The sequence below is a fragment of the Pinus tabuliformis genome, chromosome J, assembly GCF_031772625.1.
Source record: "Pinus tabuliformis cultivar Carrire ecotype Pingquan chromosome J, CPIR1, whole genome shotgun sequence".
Taxonomy (NCBI): Eukaryota; Viridiplantae; Streptophyta; class Pinopsida; order Pinales; family Pinaceae; genus Pinus; species Pinus tabuliformis.
In genome coordinates, this window is record NC_142295.1 from 652,267,846 (window position 1) to 652,288,113 (window position 20,268).

Consider the following 20,268-nt stretch of genomic DNA (forward strand, 5'->3'; position numbering starts at 1 on the left):
CGTGGCTACCCAGCGAAAAACACTTTGCATTTTTTGAATTGTTTGATTGTGATGTCGATTGCCTATGAGTCACTCATATTGCGAGGATTTAGTCACGAGCCCTGTATTTTCCAAGTTATCAATGGTAAATTAGACATTCATCTTGGAAAAGATGCTAGGACCAAGCCCCGCGGAAACCATGAGTACTAGTGGAGATGTCATTTCTGAGGGAGTGGTTCCAGAAGTTGTGAGTGTAGAGGTTCCAGCAGCATGCCTATGGCATCGAGGTCACCTAGGACGAAGCCTACATCGATGAGAGAGGTCCCCAAGTTGAAGAAAGATAAATAAAAGAAGTTAGTGTCGATGCGTGAGTCACCGAGGAAGAATGCCACTACACAGGCTCAGAGGAAAGAAAAGTCGAGCGCGAAGGAGAAGGGGAAAGTGGAGGATTTGGAGGCTGAGGAGGGTGGAGAAGATATCGAAATTAAGGGGGTGGACCCTATATCTGGGTTGTCGGAGTACATTCCTCCATTTAAGGGAAAAGTGAAGGTCCCGAAGGACCCAGATGCAAGACAGTTCCTCCTCAACACACCCTTGTTACCGGAGAACATCACTTTTGAAGGTCCGCACTTGGCATGGATCCCGCACTTGAAGCTAGAAAATTGGGATTTGGTGGACCACGAGTGGTTCCCCCACCTTGCTACCGACACCTTCATGTAGAGGTTCTTCTACAAAGAATCTGGTGTCACCACGTTGGAGTCTGCAGAATGGATTCACAGGTAAAAAATTCAGAGTTGCTAAACCTGCTGTGGGTGCCCCACTGTCATCTCTCAAATATAAACCTAATCGTCATTAAGCAGTTTCTGTGCCTGGTGGATGATGGGTGCTTGTGGTTGAACACGTCGATCCCCATCACTGATATGATGATCCATCGAATCACGTTATTGCCACACTCTAGGTTAAATTCGGCCAAGGCGTTTGGCGGAAAGACAAGTGAGCGCGACCTCACTAAGAAGATGAAGTATGGGTTTAAACTTGTGAAGAATTCATGCAGGTACTCGATTAATTCAATTACTGACCTCGTGGTAAGGGTTTCCATGCAGATTCTAGCTGGCAATATTATGAGAAAGTGCCACGTAGATGAGGTGTCAAACCAGTGCTTTCATTGGCAGCATAGTGCACAGAGGGTGTACAGTTCAACTAGGCATGCTACCTGTCAAGTGAGTTCCTCGCAAACTGTAGAGAGGCACAGGATGGCAGTAAGACATTCTACTATTCGTGGCTATTGCTCTTCATAGTGCTCATTGCGTGGGATTTTCCAAAGAACAACCTGTTTCCTCTGTAGAGAAATATTTACTGGAAGATGCAAAATTTGCATCTCTGTGGGCCACGAAAGAGGATGCGCGGGTCACAGAGAGAAAGTATTTTGGGTGATGATGAAGGTGAGAATTTGCATGTCCATCAACTAAAAGTAGCAGTTTTCACCAATTGTGTTTGAACAACTCTCAAGGTATGCGGAATTCAAAGAGGACTTCCACCTTGTATACATATGGGCATGAACGAATCCTGACCAAAAGTGGTTTGACCTACCCTACCTTGCTACGGATGACGCTATTGAAGAGGTCATCAAGTGCTGGCCCATAGAGTGGCATTATCCTTTTGACCTGGCCGCAATGACTAGAAATTCCATGTAGAAGCAGAAGAATGACGCGGCCGAACAGAATGTTCAATAGTTGGTTGAAAAGCGCAAGAAAGAGGTCGAGGAGAAGTCCTGGGTAGAAGTGGAGCACGCTGCGAAGATATAGGCAGAGCAGGAAGAGCACAGCTCCGAAAGAAGTCAGAAATCTCCTGCGCCCCAAACGGAGGAGGAAGAGCGGTCAGAGTAGGGCGGCAGTGAACAATGGGAGAGCACTACCTTCTTAGTGAAGCGGTATAGGGATTAGGAAAAGGAAGGACCGTGGAAGAAGACAAAATCCACCAAGTTGTCGCTGGATCTAGTTACTTTGACGGATGGCGACCTGGATGAAATTGGAGACAAGGTGCGAGATACTACTGCAGAACTGCTGCAACAATTTAAGAAATAGAAAAAGCAAGAACTAAGCACCATCCAGATGGGTCTGTGTGAGCTGCAAATCTAGACGACTAGAATCCAGGCAAGTCTAGGATAGAGCAACACTACATCAACAAGTTTGGCATTAGGAACCACACAAACCGTAGACATGGTTCAGTCGTTGGACCTCTAGAAGTCACACTGACTGATGGAGCTTTAAGCACAGAGGTGGTTGCTGACAAGGCTATCGTCATCTCTTTGAAGAATATTAGCCTTAACCTAGCTGCACTCCTGGGTGAGTTTCTTCACACACTGCAAGAAGGTGTGATAGCAGAGGATAAGTCCCGATAGAAGTATGCACTGAGCTTGATAAGTGAGCACAAAGTCAACAACAAACAAATGTTCATGGAGAAATCAATAGCACTAGAGGCCAAGAAGAAATTTTAGGTTCAAAATGACTAGCTTGCAGAAGTGGTGGCCAAGGCATGCAAAACAGTTCCATAACTACATATCCTGGAGGAAGCGCCATGGAGGCGAAGATCAAGAAGCTAGCTACAGGTGTGCACAACACCAAGACAGAAGTGGCCAGGGTTCAATTTGAAATGAATCTAAAAATCATAGAGTTAGAGTTGAAGTCACACCCTTCAACTCCGCCAGAAGTTAGAGAACAGCATGAAGCCACTGTAAAGGATGGAGTTGCAACAGTGGATGCCGTAGTAGTGGATTGCACCGTAATCTTTGAGCAATCCATGTAGGTAGTCATGGCTCTGCAAGATGATCCTAACCTGCATAGGTTAATTACAAAAGCCCGCTAATTGCAGTAGCAGTATGATGAAGCGAGAGCAACAATGCGCTCCATCGCTATAGCACAACGATTGGCCAAGTTGCAAGAGGTGAAAAAGTGCTTGAACAGGTAGAAGCATGATCTGGAATTTATCCAGGACAAAGAATTAAAGGTATTACAGACTCATGTGCATGGATGTGCCTATGTTACTTTATGCAATGGATCAATAAGATTGCAAAATACATAGACACTGATCCAGTTAGAGAAAACATAACAGGAAAACATGTAATACAACAAGTTTAATAAGGAGTTCACCCAATTCTCCTGGGCTATGTCTGCTTGTCTATCTTTCAGTGGTAGCCTTTCTATTATGTTTTAAAAGCAGAGTTTCTTTACAACAGTGAGCTCAATTTGAGTCTCACTCAACAAATATGAATCAATAGGATTGGAGTACACAGACTCTCCTTACTAGTACTTGACCTCTACTGGTCACAGTAGTATGAGCCCAATCTAAAACTCATACATGACAGGCCTATGCCGAGGAACTCACTTGAACCTCTCAAGCCTTCTCTGGAGTGCACAAAATCTCTGACTCTCTCTGGCTCTGTCTGGCCCAATGTTGCCTTCAGGTCAGCTCGGCTTCTTCTCTCTGTTCTCTGCTCTTAGCTTTCTGCGTCTAACTAACTCCTCTTTGTCCTCTCTGCTTCTGTCAGCTCATGGCTTTAAAGCCAGACTGCTTTCTGTCGGTTCATTTCCGCTTCCTGGCATTTTGGTTTTCCTGCCTCTGTCCATTAGAGCTCCTTTGTTCTGTGTCATCATCACTGTGTAATGCTTCCTAGGGAGGTGGCCACCTATTCTGCAACAAGTGAGTGTGTCAAGTTCCTTGGACACATTTGAACGGTCATTATTTCCATTTGCTCCAAGATTCCCACGAAACACAAATCTCCTGCCAACTCATCGTCGACGTCAGACTTCAAACTTCAAATCCCATGTAATCTTGTTTTATAACCTTGTCAAATCTATTCATTTATCGGGATGTGCCTCCGCCGTTGATCTGGGCCCCCTAGATCCTACGGTAATCGTTCATATCGGGCGAGTAAGTAACGTGACATTTACTCGTCCGGTGTGAGCGGTTTTCTCTCTTCCGCCGAACGCATGTCACTTAGTGTGTGGCATTGGGCAGGACTTGGTCAAAACTATTTATCACCTTGAGGCCTTCTGATATCCTGCCAGTTTTTTGGAATCCATGGAACCAAATTTATTACTTTTCCGCATTTCATAGCCATTTCGGGTCCGAGCAATTCGGGGCTTTCCTTCACTAAGGGGGACGCCCTACGATATGCGATTAGCACTTTATCACTAATCAGAAACCACCCCCGTTTCTTGAATTAGCCTCTATTTTTTACAATTTGCGCCAGCGCGCATTACCATGGGCCAACGGTCTACGTGCTCGACCAAGGGTCCTCGTTGCTCCATGCTAATCACAATTGCAACTGTCACAAGGATTCCTTCTGATAGCTTGATCTTTCTAAGACTTGAATCTACTTGGCATAATTTGAACGAGTTTATGAAAACATAGAGAGTGTTTAGGATCCAATTCGGATCACGGCCTTCCCACAGAAAAAGCTTTTGGACCACCAAAAGTTTATTTTTAAGCATCAATCAAGTGAGGGTACTGAATCCTCAATTGCCAAATTTCTATCCATTTCGCGCTGCTTGGTTTTGAACCTTTGAGTCCAATCCTAAGGTACTCAACATCCCCTCTGTGCGTAGTTCTCACCTTCCTATCCAGAACTGTATCTTCCTGCAATTCATTAAGATATTCTAGCAACAGATCGTCAATAGAAGTCATTTGACTCTGCTCTTTGGGATCTTCAATTAATGAAGGTTCAAATAATCTCAAGTTGTCTAGATTAACAACTGAGTAGATGTGCATGTAAGCTGGTAAATCAAGCCGAAAAGCATTCTCACCAATTTTCTCAAGTATCTTGAAAGGTCCATACCTTATTGGCTTCAGCTTCTTACCTTTACCTTGCATTCTATCTCTGCTGATATACAACCAGACTTGATCACCAACTTGGAAACTATGCTCCATCCGATGCTTGTCATGCCTTGCCTTGTATTTGGCTTGGCTCTTTTCCAGCTGTTCCTATACTGCCTAGTGAATCTCTTGGATTTGTTCAATGAACTTGGTTGCCTTGTCCACATCACTGTGTCCATCAACTGCTATGTCTTACCAAAGACAAAACCCAAGGGAGACCTTGGTGTGAAACCAAAACAGGTCTCAAAAGGAGATCTCTGTGTAGAAGAATGTTTAGGTCGATTGTAAGCATGCTACACATAACATAAATGTTCATCCCAAAGCCTGGGATGTTTGCTGCAATAGCCTTTGAGCAACTGGATCACTGCCCTGTTGACTACTTTTGTTTGGCCATCTGTTTGCGGATGAAAAGTTGTGCTCTTCTTCAGCCTGGTGTCCATCAATTCCCACAAACTTGACCAAAATTTCCCAACAAATTGGGTATCTCGATCAGATATAATGGAAGTGGGTAATCCAAAATGAACCCATACATGCTAAAAGAACAACTTTGCAGTTTGTTCAACTATACTCTGTTTGTTACAAGGTATTAAAATATACATTTTGTTGAACCTACCCACAATAGCATATAAATAGTCATGACCTTTCCTAGATTTAGGCAGTCCTCCAATAAAGTCCATGGAAACACTTTCCCAAGGATGAGAAGGAACTGGTAGTGGAGTGTACAAGCCTAGTTCTATTTTTGGGCTTGCTTTTAGCACACATGGTACACCCTCTTACATATCTAGAAACTATCTCATTCATTTTTGGCCAATAACAAAATCTTTGCAGCTGTGCAACTGTTTTACTTACACCAAAGTGACCTGATATTAGAGAAGTGTGTGCCTCTCGAATTATATTTACTCTTTCAGTTTGTGGAATGCATAGCTTACCAAAATGATACAAGAGTTGGTCCTTAACATGATAATCCAATTCTTCTACTTGTTTGCCATGACTTAAAGTTGCATATACATCTTTAAAATCTATATCTTGAGCATACTGTTCAATGTAGCTTTCATGCAATACTGAATTATGCTTAAGTATAGTGGATGCATTTATGATTGGTCTGGACAACATATCTGCAACTTTATTGTGTATGCCATTTTTATACCTAATGACTAGATGAAATTGTTGTAGAAAACCCATCCATCTATAATGTCTTGATTGCTACAACTTAGTTTGGGAATGTAAATATTGAAGTGGTTGATGATCAGTATGCATAATTGTCTCTTTTCCCATTAAGTAATGTTTCCACTTTTTCACACTCTATACTAATGCATACAATTCTTTATCATATGTGGGATAGTTAACTATTGCAGAATTAAATGTCTCAAAATGATAACATATGGGTTTACCATGCTGCATCAACACTGCTCCCATGGCATAGTCACTGGTATCCATTTCAATCTCAAATGGTCTTTGAAGATCGGGTAGTGCTAGTGCTGGTGCTGTACTAATCTTTTCTTTCAAGGTTTCGAAGGCTTTCTGTTGTTTGCCTCCCCACTGAAACACCTTGTTCAATCTTGTTAAAGCATGTAAGGGAGCTGCAATTAAGGAAAAGTTAGAAATAAACTTTCTCCAATACTGTGCTTCTCCTAAGAAGCTTCTAACTTCTGTAGCAGATTTGGGTTTAGGCTAGTTTACAATGACTGCAACCTTAGAGGGATCTATCTTCAATTCACCACCCCCTACAATATGACCCAAATAATTCAAATATGTTTTGCCAAATTCACATTTTGAGAGCTTAACATAAATATTTTCTCTTTTCAAAACATCTAGAGTCTACTTAACATGCTTTAAATGTTCTTCCCATGTTTTACTGAATATAAGAATGTCATCCAAATATACAATGAAAAAATCATCAAGAAAATGTCTGAGTACATCATTCATTACTCTCATGAAAGTAGCAGGAGCATTAGCTAAGCCAAAAGGCATAACCAACCACTCATACAATCCCTGCTTTGTTTTGAAAGCAGTCTTCCATGCATCTTGTTCTGCGACTCTGACCTCATGATAGCCACTATGCAAGTCCAACTTGGAAAAATAAACAACTTCCTTTAATTGATCCAATAGATCATCTATGCGAGGAAGGGGATAACGATTTTTTATCATTATCTTATTCAGTGCTCGGTAATCAATGCACATTCTCCATGAGCCATCTTTCTTTCTCAAAAAGACAATTGCAGACCCACATGGTGATGTGCTAGGTCTGATGAACCCCTTCTCGAGCATCTCCTGTACCTGCTTCTTGATTTTTACATTCTCTAAAGCGAACAACCTGTACATTATGATGTTAGGCAATGGAGCATCTTGCTGCAAATTAATATCATGTACTATTTCCTTTTTGGGTGCCATACCTTTATGTTCTTGAATCAGTGTATCATATTTTGAAACAACTTTTTCTAAATTAGCTTGTTGTTTAGCATCATAGCCCTCAAATACATTAGTTTTATCAAGTTTCTTTTCCTTTACAACCATCAGTAAAAATTGTTTGCATGAATTTACAATTCTTTTCATCTGCTCTGAGTTTATGAGAGTATAGTTATTCTTGAGTTTATGAGCTCTTACAGTATATTCGATTCCATATTTAACGAGTTGATACTTGTTCTCAACTCTATAGAAAATAGATTTTCTATCATACAAGTAAGGACTTCCTAAAACAATTCCACATATATCCAAAGGAACTATATCTAACTCAACCTCATCTACAAATGCTGACCCAAAAGAAAACCTAAGTTTACAGTGTCTAGTCACTTGTAATTGTGATTTATCACATAACCAACCTAATGGATATGGCTTTTTGTGAGGTGTTGTTAGTAATCCCAACTTTTTTACAATTGCTTCAGAAATTAAATTTACTTGTGAGCCACTATCAAACAAAGTATCAATCTTTTGATGCTTGGAAATAACTCGAATATGAAAAAGCTCATGTATTTTCCTCTCATTTTCTTTATTATCAGTAAATTGTGCAGAATTACTAGTAGATGCTTTGAAATTTTTACCTTTTATACATGTGGCTGCGATTGTTGTTTCATCTCCTGAATCTGACCCCAAATCCTTTTGAATAGCTGCAACAGTGTTCTTCTTCTTTCCCTCGAATTTCTTGGTGTTCAGCTCTGGATGCAGGATCCAGTAGTGTTCATCATCATGCCCATCCTTCTTACAGTGAGTGCATGAAGACTTGGTCTTTTATACAGTATTATCCTTCCTCTCTTTCCATTTTTGTTTTCTCTTTTCCTTGCTTTTGCTTGCAGTGGGTTTTGATGATCCCCCAACTTCTGGGTTCACATTCTTTCCCCTAGCCTCTATATGTGTAGCCTGAAAAAATACCTCATCTATGCTAGTGGGATTAAACATGAGAAGAGAGTGCCTTAATTAGCTGTGTAGACCACCTATATACTTCAGCACAGTTTCAGGTGAGTCTAAATAAATTCCTAGAATCAAAGCTCTTTTCCTAAATTCTTGAGTGTAACTTTGTACACTTTGCCCTTTTAACTGGAGAAGAGTTTGCCAGCTCATCATGGCTTGCTGCATATAGGCTAGTGGATAGAATTCCTTTTTAATTGTAGAAACAAATTCACTCCAAATAGAAAGAATTCTACCATGTTTCTTCATGTCAGCTTGTGTCCTGCCTTCCTACCATACCAAGGCAGTGCCTCCAAGGTGTAGGCTGGCCAGCTGAATCTTAATCTTGTCTGAATTGATGCTCTGCACTCTACAATAAACATCAATCTGTCTAATCCAATTATCCAACTTCTCTGCATTCAACTCTCCATCATATATCGGTAAATCAAATTTAACATCTAATTTAATCAAAGATGTTTTCTTTTTGTTTTCAGAGCTACTAGGAGGTGTGGGCAATTTTTCTTCTTTCCCATTGCCTTTAGAGTGGTCATGGAGGAGATTCTTCTACTCCTTTATATTTTTTGGAGTTTGATGAATCTTCAGCTCTACCTTTCTTAAATTCTCTATAAATTTCCTCCACCATGGCTTTCATGGTCAGGAAACCATCCATGAATTGGGATTTTGATTCCAAGGGATTTTCTTCTGACATTTTCCTCTTAGAGTGGACTCTTCCAATTTCAGGGTTAGATTCAACCAACTCTCCTTCTCCTAATTTAAGCTTTGATCTGGTTAGCATTCAACAAGAAAATCCAGCACAAGCTTGTCTAACCTTAGTAACCTAGAGCTCTCATACCACTTGATCTAGAATTTATCCAGGACAAAGAACTAAAGGTATTAAAGACTCATGTGCATGGATGTGCCTATGTTACTTTATGCAATGGATTGATAAGATTGCAAAATACATAGACACTGAGGCAGTTAGAGAAAACATAACAGGAAAACATGTAATACAACAAGTTTAATAAGGAGTTCATCCAATGCTCCTGGGCTATGTATCCTGGTCCAGCTTTCAGTGGTGACCTCTCTATTATGTTTTCAAAGAAGAGTTTCTTTACAACAATGAGCTCAATTTGAGTCTCACTCAACAAATATGAATCAGTAGGATTGGAGTACACAGACTCTCCTTACTGATACTTGACCTCTATTGGTCACTGTAGTATGAGCCCAATCTGAAACTCATACATGACAAGCATATGCCGAGGAGCTCACTTGAACCTCTCAAGCCTTCTCTGGAGTGCATAGGCTCTCTGACTCTCTCTGGCTCTGTCTAGCCCGATGCTACCTTCAGGTCAGCTCAGCTTCTTCTCTCTGTTCTCTACTCTTAGCTTTCTGTGTCTAACTAACTCCTCTATGCTTTTGTCAGTTCATGGCTTTAAAGCCAGTCTGCTTTCTGTCGGTTTGTTTCTGCTTCCCGGCATTCTAGTTTTCCTGCCTCTATCTATTCGAACTCCTCTGTTCTGTGTCATCATCATTGTGTAACGCTTCCCAGGGAGGTGGCTACCTATTCTGTAACGGGTGAGTATGTCAGGTTCCTTGGACACATTTGAACAGTCGTTATTTCCATTTGCTCCAAGATGCCCATGAAACACGAATCTCCTGCCAACTCATTATCCATGTCGGACTTCAAATCCCATGTAATCTTGCTTTATAACCTGGTCAAATCCGGTCATTTATCAAGACGTGCCTTCGCCATTGATCTGGGCCCCCCAGATCCTATGGTCATCGTTCATATTGGGCAGGTAAGTAGCGTGACGTTTACCCATCCAATGTGAGTGGTTTTCTCTCTCTTCTACCTGACGTGTGTCACTCAGTGTGTGGCATCGGGCGGGACTCAATCAAAACTGCTTATCGCCTCAAGGCCTTCCAATATCCTGTCGGTTTTGTGGAATCCACGAAACCGAATTTATTACTTTTCCACATTTCATAGCAATTTTGGGTCCAGGCACTTCGGGGCTTTCCTTCGCTAAGGGGGACGCCATGCGATACGTGATTAGCAATAATCGCGTATCAGAAACCACCCATGTTTCTTGAATTAGCCTCTGGTTTTTCCAATTTGTGCCAGCGCACGTTACCATGGGCCAACGGTCTGTGCACTCAACCGAGGGTCCTATTTTCTCCACGCTAATCACAATTGCATTGTCATGAGGATTCCTTCTCATAGCTTGATCTTTCTAAGACTTGAATCTGCTTGGCATAATTTGAAAAAGTTTATGAAAACTTAGAAAGTGTTTAGGATCCAATTCGGATCAAGCATCGTAGAGGAAAGAGGTAGTCCTCAAGGTCAAATTGGGGCCTTGGCTGGATAAGGCCTACATTATCTCTGCCAACATTCAAGAGAATTTGGAGAGCCTACAGAGCATGCAATAGAAATCAAGGCAGACAGTGTGGGACCAACAACAAAGAAACTGGTGGAGCAGATCAAACAGGCAGCCACACAGAGCACGACTAAGGTAACAGTGGCACAAGTAGAGTTGGGAGGTCTCCATAGTAAGATCTTTGTGCCAACAGAGTGACTCGAGGGTGAGTCATGATCTTTATGTTGGGGGCATGTTGGGATAGGGTCCCCTACAGTCAGTTTTGGGGCAAAAAGCCCAAGTTTTGTTGTATATAATGTACATTCTCTGCAAGTTGTGGTTGTTGGGCGCGTAGACCGTAAGTGTCATAAAGGGTTCTACCCTTCTTTTATGTAAGTTGAGTCAGATTTTGAATATCTACCCATGGTTCGTAGACCATGGGATTGTATAAAAAGGTGTGTCTTAGGATGTCTGAAGAAGAAGAAGTATCAATAATGAAGATGGATTTAATGGGTCAGTAGAGAAAAGAGCGAAGAAGCCTTAGAGTAGAAGAGAGGCTCTGCAGCGGTGTGCGCAAAGGCCTAGAGTAGGGTCTGCAGCTAAGTGCGCAGACCCCTGCAGCTGAGTGCATAGGGAAGTCTTGAGTCTGTAAGCAGAACTAAAGTATTAATATAGAGTTTATTCCATAAATCATGTGTTTTGTCCATTTACTTATGTTATGAATGAATGCGCTTTTATGTTGTAATGAATGATGGGTTTATGAAGTAATATTGTATTTGATGCATGACTTTACATAATTGACATTGTTATATGAATGCCCTTAATATTAACTGTTTACGCTAAGCATATCTTATTTCATGTCAAAGTTCTCAACGCTTAGGCTGATCTAGGTAAATATAGGATTAAGAGTAATCATAGAGGCACATAAGTAGTTGATTCACTTGTTTAGGGTCTGCGAAAGACAGTCATGAACATTCGCAGAGGTATAAAAGTTGATTAAGGGTAGTTATGTCGATAAGCCCTAAGGGCTTATCGATCTGCGTGAAGGTAGGTTTAGGGCATAAAACAACATTAAAATAATCTCAAGGTGTAGAAACTTGGTTCCAGCATCCCCCCATACTGCTTCGGGTGAGACTTCAGTCCGCGCTCCGCGAATTGATGCCAAAAGGGCCAGTAGTGTAGGGATTTGTTTGGAAAAACTAACTCTGAACCTGGGTCAGGACCCACTAAGCCAACATTCCATGATGTGAATAACTATTGCGCATGTACATGTTGTGGCTTCTAAGTATGTGTGTGGCTGAAATCTAAAGAGTCTTGTGACACTTCAACATTTGGCTAGCCTTTTTTCTATCTTCCTTGTGTTAGTTATATCTTTTGGCCGATGAAGTTTTGACGGAAAATATGATCTGTCCACAAGGAGGGTTTTGGTTCAACCATGAACCCGTGTCTATTATGGAAACCTCATGTATACACTTGGTCCTTATGTTTCGGTGTCTTCATGCTTATCCAAATAGTAGAAGACGAGATGGGGAAAAATCTAAACGTGCAAACCTAAATCAGGGGTATCTATATGCTTCTCTGAAGGAACAACCTCTTCTTCTCTCAATAAGTCAGGATCCCTCTTCCGCCCCAAGATAATTAAGTGTTGATGAACAATCCTCTTTAAAATAAATAAACAAAGGAGAAAAAAGAGAAAGGCTTCCTGTGCAGAGAGGTGAAGCAAGAAACTCTGTTGGGGTACTATCCAGGCTCACTGGCAGCAGAGCAATACTTGTGTTCCTACGTGACTCCATCGGGGTACTTTCCAGTCCTGCAGGCAGCAGAACAATACCAGAGATGAAAAATTATACACTAAAAATATTAATCTCGCGAGCTACACTACCCTTCCTAAATCAAAACAATGTGATATTGATAAATATTATTTTTTGTTCAATCAAGAAGGTATAAAGGGGATTGGGTCTATCCGTGGGGTAAGTGGGAATATCAAAGTAATTTTCACGATGAATCAATACTCCCTGAAGAATGAAGGCCCTACACAAAAGGGGTTAACCGAGATAGAGAAGTTGGAATTCAACTAGTGTGTCACCAAGTGTTGTATCTATTTTAACACCCTCCAAAATGTTGGCTTACACTCAATTTCATAGCCTTCCTTGGTCTTTTACATTGTTGTCGCAAATATTAAAACTTGTTTCATGATCTTTCTTGTAGTGTTTTGTTCCCTTTTGCATGTTGGGTAAACTATCGTCTTTTGCATGTTTGGCTATCGCACAATGTGTACAAGACTATTCTAATGGTTTCAAAGGTCTGCCTTTATGTATATGATTTTTTCTATCTATTTAAACATTTGTCGCACTCACTCAAAAATTTCTGAGCATTGTCGCACAAGTGTCGTCACGGTCATCCCAAAGTCTATATCTAGTGTCGCACTTGTCGTACCTTATCGTAAAGTTGTTGCATAGAGAGAAATTATTTGTTCATAGGTTCGAGTGATCTATGTTGTCTTGTAGTTAAAATATTTAAAGTGTGTGATCATAGTCAAGTTTCATCAAATTTCATCACATATCTCACTGATCCCACACTTAGCGACTTTTGGAAAGACTTCTTGACCAAGCAACCTAGCCTCTCTAAGCTTCTCCTAAGCTATGCACTATGTAGTATTAGTCCTCTAGTTGTAACCTTGCTTCTTAGAACTATGCAATGCGCAGTTCCTGTCTCCCAGAACTATTGCATTGCAAATTTTTGTGCCCAAAGCCCTGACCTTGACCTCCAGGATTGCACAATCATGTCTCCATCCTAGATTAAATTGCGCATTCACATCGTCAAGCCTCAAGCTTATCCCCTGAGCCTTTGAATTGCACAACTGCACAATATACCAACCTCCATTGACTCCTAGAACTGTGAAGTCAGCTCTCCCAGTGTCCATTCCCTCATCCTATCCCACTGGCTCTGCAAACTATGTAGTCTTGTCCCTCGGGCCTCCCTGACCTGCACAATGCATAGTGTCAGAGATCAAGCTTTTCCCCTAGCTTCTAGAGCTGCAAACTACAAAGTCACTGAGTGTTTCTTCCCATATTGTCACTAGTTCTAGTCTCAATTGGTGGATCATAATGCATCATCTTAGACTAAGGGGTTTTTAGATTTATTTCGTCTCATCATGAGTGAATTTTACGAACAAGTACCATATCATGTCACAACAAGATGATGGAGAAGGATAAGAAGGAGGGAAGTATGATTAAAGACTCTCTTGTAGCTGAAATTACAAGTTGATTAATCAAGAGAAAGTGAAGGGACATTAGTTTGTGACCACTATCCAATACTTGAGACCATTGAAGATTTCTTATCACCAAGCCATGCAGAGGTGAAAAGAAAACATCTTCAAGAAGACATCTGACATTCAACAACAACAGTTTCTTGAAATTTCCACATCATCAAGTAGTCCATGTAAGCAGTGTCATGTCATGTCATGTCATGAGTGGTCATATTCCATATCACTATTGTGGATCATGTATGTTGTATTTAAAATGTATTGTAAAGTGGAAGTCCAAAGGACATACATGGAATGTAAAGAGTCATGTAAGTTGAAAAGTCATAGGAAGTCAAACAGTCACGAGGGTAGTCAAAGAGTCACCCTTGGTTATATATACTCCCTCATTGTATGAGAAAAGGACTTTTCACCTTGGCTCCTTCCACAAGGAATTAGAGAGATAAGCTAGTCCTTTGAGGAGCAAGGATTGGCTCCAATTCTCTACCACTAGAGCTAATGATGTAAATTGTAAACATGTATCTTGGAACTTTTACTTAATAACAAAATCCTTCAAGGCCAATAGATTCTTCATTCATGGATTATGAATGTTTGTAAAACTATTCTGTGGATGTTTATATTTCATGTTTGCTTTCACATGTTCTAAGATAGTTGAACTATTTCAGTTATATTAGTACTTATCTTATTGAGAATGTGTTGTAATGGTTGTTATTGTTGTCACGTCCTTGTGGACTATTCCATAAGATATTAGATATATATTTCTTCATTCCTTTGGTTGTAACGACTGTCACATCCGTTGTGGACTAATTCGCTGGATGTTAGACAGATCATTCCATTTCACGTATGCCTCTTCTTGGGTGGTACTATTACCTCTCACTTAGAGGCTCACTTCATCTCCCTTCTCCACAGTAGAAGAACCTTGACACATTTACAATTGAACACTCACCAGACACACCTTCTTGCTTCTTGAAGGCACCATTGCATCCCTTTCTCTCGCTGACAATTAGAGCTAGGGAAAATATTTAAGGATTCAACAACCAGGGCCTTTATACTGGATAGGATTCCTACACGAAACAGTGTGAGGTATAATTGGGACTTCACATTCTAGAGATCTCCTGAATGTTGGTGGGTCCAACATCGTCAACAAGGGGTTCAAAGGTAACTTGTCGAAATGTATTGATAAAAGAGAGTGGCCTTCATGACTCCACCCTCTAATGACTAAGATACAGAGAGTCTTCCCTCATGACTTCATGGTTTGGCTCATGGGTGGCCAACTATAAAGTATAGAATAGATAGTTGAGCCTTTGGTTGGGTGGAAAGTGGCTCACCCTTCATTAGTTGCATGAAGCTATGCTCCAAGATCAGATAAGTTCCTTATGGACTTCAAATATGTAATGTAAATTATATTCAATGAAATAAAAACAAAATTTATGAATTATGTATATTATGTGTTTTCCTGTTGAATTTAATCCTTGGTTTATGTGATATATGTTCATGGCATGAATTTGTGATTCTAGCTATGATGGATGTGTAATGATTATATGCATACTTTTTGAATTTCTAAATGTATTCAGTGTGATATTTATGAATGGTTGTCATAAGCCTTTGTGAAGAAAATTGGTGCCTAAGAAGACATGGTATGTTAGCCTCGTAGTCACTTGGATACCCAATATGGCTAATTGCTTAAGGAATATTCCTAGTGAGCCTTAACCATGGGTGCTAGGTCTAATCCAAATAGTCAAGAGAAGCCTTGGTTTTACTGATGTAATGCATTAAAGGAAGTCCACTAATGAAATTGTGAAATGGTAAAATTTATGGAAAGCTTTGATTAGGATTTGATGGCCTTTGATGAATGTGAATGCTAATAAATTCCATGTGGAGATAGTTGTGTGGTTGAGCAACTGAATCACATCCCTATTATGGGATAAGAATACTTGCAAGTCTTATTTTGTTCTAACCTTATAAGGATTATGCTCTTTCTGACATTAATCCTTGATGCCAATCTTTTGTTGGTATTATATCGAGATTGGAATCATGTGTTTATCTAATTGAGAAGGATCAAGAGGTTTCACTCATGTGGGAAAACTACACATGAGTGGCATCATTTCGATTCCCTGTGATTGAAGCCCATTTATGGATGAAGATAATAAATATTTGGATGCCTCTACAATTTGGGGAAGGTCTCAATACCATTATAAGAGTATGGGAAGTGTAATTTTGTTTTCAGGATTGATTTTGGTCACAGGAGGCATCATTTTCCACAATTGGTAGGCCTACAAAAATTATGAAATTGGGGTTTGAAGTTTTAGCCCTATCACTTGGTCACATGGGTCAGCAAAGTTGTGACTGTGGTATTAGCCAAAAAGGGGATAAAATTTGGAGGTTTGGTTGTAAGTTAATGTCTTTTATATTTGTATATCCAGATATACAAACATTTGAGACCTTTGATAAGTGTACAATTAGAGAAAAAAACAAATGTTCCAAATATTTGTACATCCATAACTATTTGGAAGTGCGTAAGTCTGACAGATCATGAATGTTATGAATATATGGATATACAGACATATAGAACCTATTTTAAAATCCCACTTTTGAAATTTCTAGATGCCAACAAGGGAAAACATGTGGTAGACATGTAGATCCATGTAGGATGAACCCCCAATATTACAAGTGACTAGGGGAATGATGTGGTAGCTCATGTGGTTGTTGATGGGTCATCAGTGACATGGCATACTGATGTGGTAACTTTACACAATAGTGTAGAAGAGTTGATGTGGCATTCATCATTGCATATGACATGGAGACTAGAAGTTTCACGATATGGAACTTTGGAAAAATGATATTTTATGTTCTCCTCAATGTCATATGTTTCAACTATTCAAAAATCTAGATATTCAAAAGAGTGAAATTTTGACCTGGTTTGGTTGTGCATAGGTGGCATGATGAAAATGTGTCACACAATATTCAAAATGTTGAGGTGGGGGAGAGGAAGAGATGATTGGAAAAGTTGGGAATTTGGAGATCTAACTCTTTTGAAAATAGGGTATCTTATGGATATTCTATATGAGTGGATATTACATATTCATAAATTTGGATATTTGGATATAGCTCTTTTATTTATGTGTAGTTTATGAAATTTTTGGAGTACAAATGTTTCAAAAGTTTGAATATCCAAAGGTTTCACTTGATTAATTGAACACCCTTTCCTAGATTTGGATGGACCCAAAATGTTTAGTAATTTGAGAATCCAGAAGAAGAGAGAATAATTGTGGTGGAGGAAAAATGCTAACACAAATTTAGTTGTTGACCTAGTAGGCCATGTGTTTGCCTTGTAGACAGGGCACAATATGGTGGTGACACATGGGCATAAGTTTGCAATGTGTCAGCCACATGTCAAATGACATGGAACCAAGTGGTGGTGACACATGGGCATAGGATATCCATGTGTCAGCTATACAGATGTTGATGTGGCATAAGAAGGGAACACTTATGAGGGCCATAACTTTGTAGCCAAATCTTAGAATTTGATGAAATTTATATCATTAGAAATGTCTCAATGAGTAGAAGTTGATGGTGGCCTTAATAAAGATATTTTAAATGGTTAAAACAAAAGGAATTTCAAAAATCCCACTTCCTTAAGGTATCCTAGGAGGTTAGGTTTGGATAACAGGTACACTTAGAAAGTTATAAATGGGATTGGGTGTGTTACAGTAACCAAAACCATTTTTTTTACCATTCATGTGGTAGTTGTCAGTGTTTTCCACATTTTTTTCTCTAGAATTGGTCCTCTTCCACTCCAAATTTCAACCATGATCTTTGAAGTTATTTGACCCTCACATTAGAATTTTGATCATACTTCCTAATTGGAGCTTTCAATCTCTACATGCCTCGTGCTATTTTCTTTTGATGCATTGTTATGGGATATTCTTTAATTTAAGGTCCGAGGTGTTTCAACATTGGTGTTGCTCCCTTCTAGGAGCCATGCTCTGGTTCTTTGTTAATGTTCATCCTTTGAACATATTGTACATGGGTGCCTATCATTTCCTTCTAACCAAGGCTCATCTTTTTATAATTAATATTTTTTATTCTTCACTAAGTTTCACTTAATGGGGGGTGATAGAGTACTTACTTAGTTTAAGTTCACTTATTAATATATTAAATGTTTAGTTGGCATATCTACCAACCACCTATATTTAATGTTGGGCTTCTCCCATTCTATTATGTGTGTGTGTGGGTGTTTTCTTTATAATTATACAACAAAAATAGAACAAATTTAGTATTTCTATCATTTCCTATTCTTCTTTTGTTGTCATATTTTATCCATGTAGATTTCATGCTCGTGTATGATCCTAGTTAGCTTTCATTATTTTTTATCAAAGAGAAACAAAGTTTGGCAGTGGCATGAGGAGTTTAGGTATTTGATTCCCTTGTGGCAAAATTAGGGATCCAAAATTGGAAAACTGGTGATTCTGGAGAAATAGAGCCTATGAAACCAAAGAACTTGATTTTAAAGATAAATAATTGTAATGGTTGTTGTATTTTGTTTGGTATTTCATTAAGCTTCAAAATAGAATTTAAGGGTTTCTTCTTCTTCAGGTGGGTTTAATAGTGGGTAAAGAAAATAATGTTCATGAAGAAGAAGGAATGTTCAAATGTGAGGTAGAGAATATTGAGTGGGAAAAGGATGCACCTTTTCTTGATATTCCTAATTCACAAGAAGAGGACAATGATAATATTAACAGGGATGAAATAAATTTCAATTCAAAACAAAGTCTAGGAATAAGAAGGTCAATAAATAAAGTGATGTTTTTCCCTACATGCATTTACTCTAATTTTGCATTAGGCATTTTTTCATAAAGTGACACTTCATGATTACATAGGAAGAATTGTTGTACCATGTAATTTGGTGGAATTAGATACTCAGGAAATGCGAAAAAAGGATCAAACTTAGATTGGATAAGATGCCATGAGAATGGATATTTTAAATTATTTTTTACATAAGGCAGTTGAGAGAATCAAGGATTTACTCAACATTCATCTCTATGTATGTAGATTTGTCTCTCATTTACATATGTTTATAAGAGTAGTAGCATCACCAATGACTTTATTACTATTTGCTTTACATGAACTTAAGGTTTCATTCACAAAATATAAGAGAATTTGCATTACCAATGGCTAGCTTTGTATTTCAATTACGAGAGTTTTAGGATATGTTCTCAAAATCATCTGCATGTATTCAATCAAGTATATGTTTATATTTCCCTGTTGACCTATAGGTAGCATCAAGTGACTATTGGATGTTTAGGTACTAACTTTGATCTTGTAATTCTGTTGTAGCGGCTACAACCAACCTCCAAAAATTTTCCTTAACCTATTTTGGAGCCTCCCTACCAACCTTGCACAACACTTTGTCTTGCTTCGTCAAGTACTCAAGATTTAGTGCTTTCCTCACACAAAGGCAGTCTGTCGATCACAGTTGATCCATTTCCCTCATAGGCTGCTTACCCGAACTTGGTATAGCTGCAGCCTAAGCATATTCCCCTTGAAAATTGTGCATTCTTGGAGGGAAACTAGCCTTTCCCTCCAAGAATTGTGAAATCCTGCTAGCCAATCCTCCCAACAGGATTTGCGCAATGTTTCCCATCAACAAGTAGTTCAGCCTAGGATTTGTGCAAATCTAGGCAGCAGTCAGCTGCTGGGCCCAGAAATTGTGCAATCCCCTTAGGTAGTCAGCCTAGCTTATAGTCAAGAATGCACATTTTTCCCAAGCAGTTGAGCATTGGCATGCATGGACAGTTTGGTTGACCAGTTCCACCCGAGACCGAGGAAACTTGACTTGCATGCATGCATGACTTGATCTTCCTGGAATAGCAAGAGGCAACATGCAAAAGGTATCCCATGATTCAGGGAGCTATTTTTAGTAGTCGGGGGTTACATGCAAAGTTATTTTAGAAGTTTCCCTCCAAGTGTCGCTTTTCCTAAATTTGTGGCATGCGCGTCTTGAGACCAAACTTATTTATTTGATGCATCATAGCTCATTCATTCACATCAATCTTGGAGCTCTAAGGTCCCACAGCACATCCAAGACTCTTTGACACATTTGACTCATCTCTTCACGGGTAAGTGGCCTTAACTTGTCTTTTTCAGCATTTCTGTCGCTTTTTGTGTATTCTCTTGTGTGAGTGATGTTTGCTTGATTTATTTAAACACCCACTGTCGTTTACATATATTCTAGATTGTCCTAGCTCTGTTTCAATTTTCATTGCTACCTCACTATTGTCACATGCATGAAACCGTTTTGCACAGATGCTCGCCCAGCTGGCGAACAAGCTCGCCCACATGCATGTTGATCTGTTTTCTCAATCTTCCATTCATTTTTTGCATGCACTATTTATCACTTCTTCTATCACTTAGTGT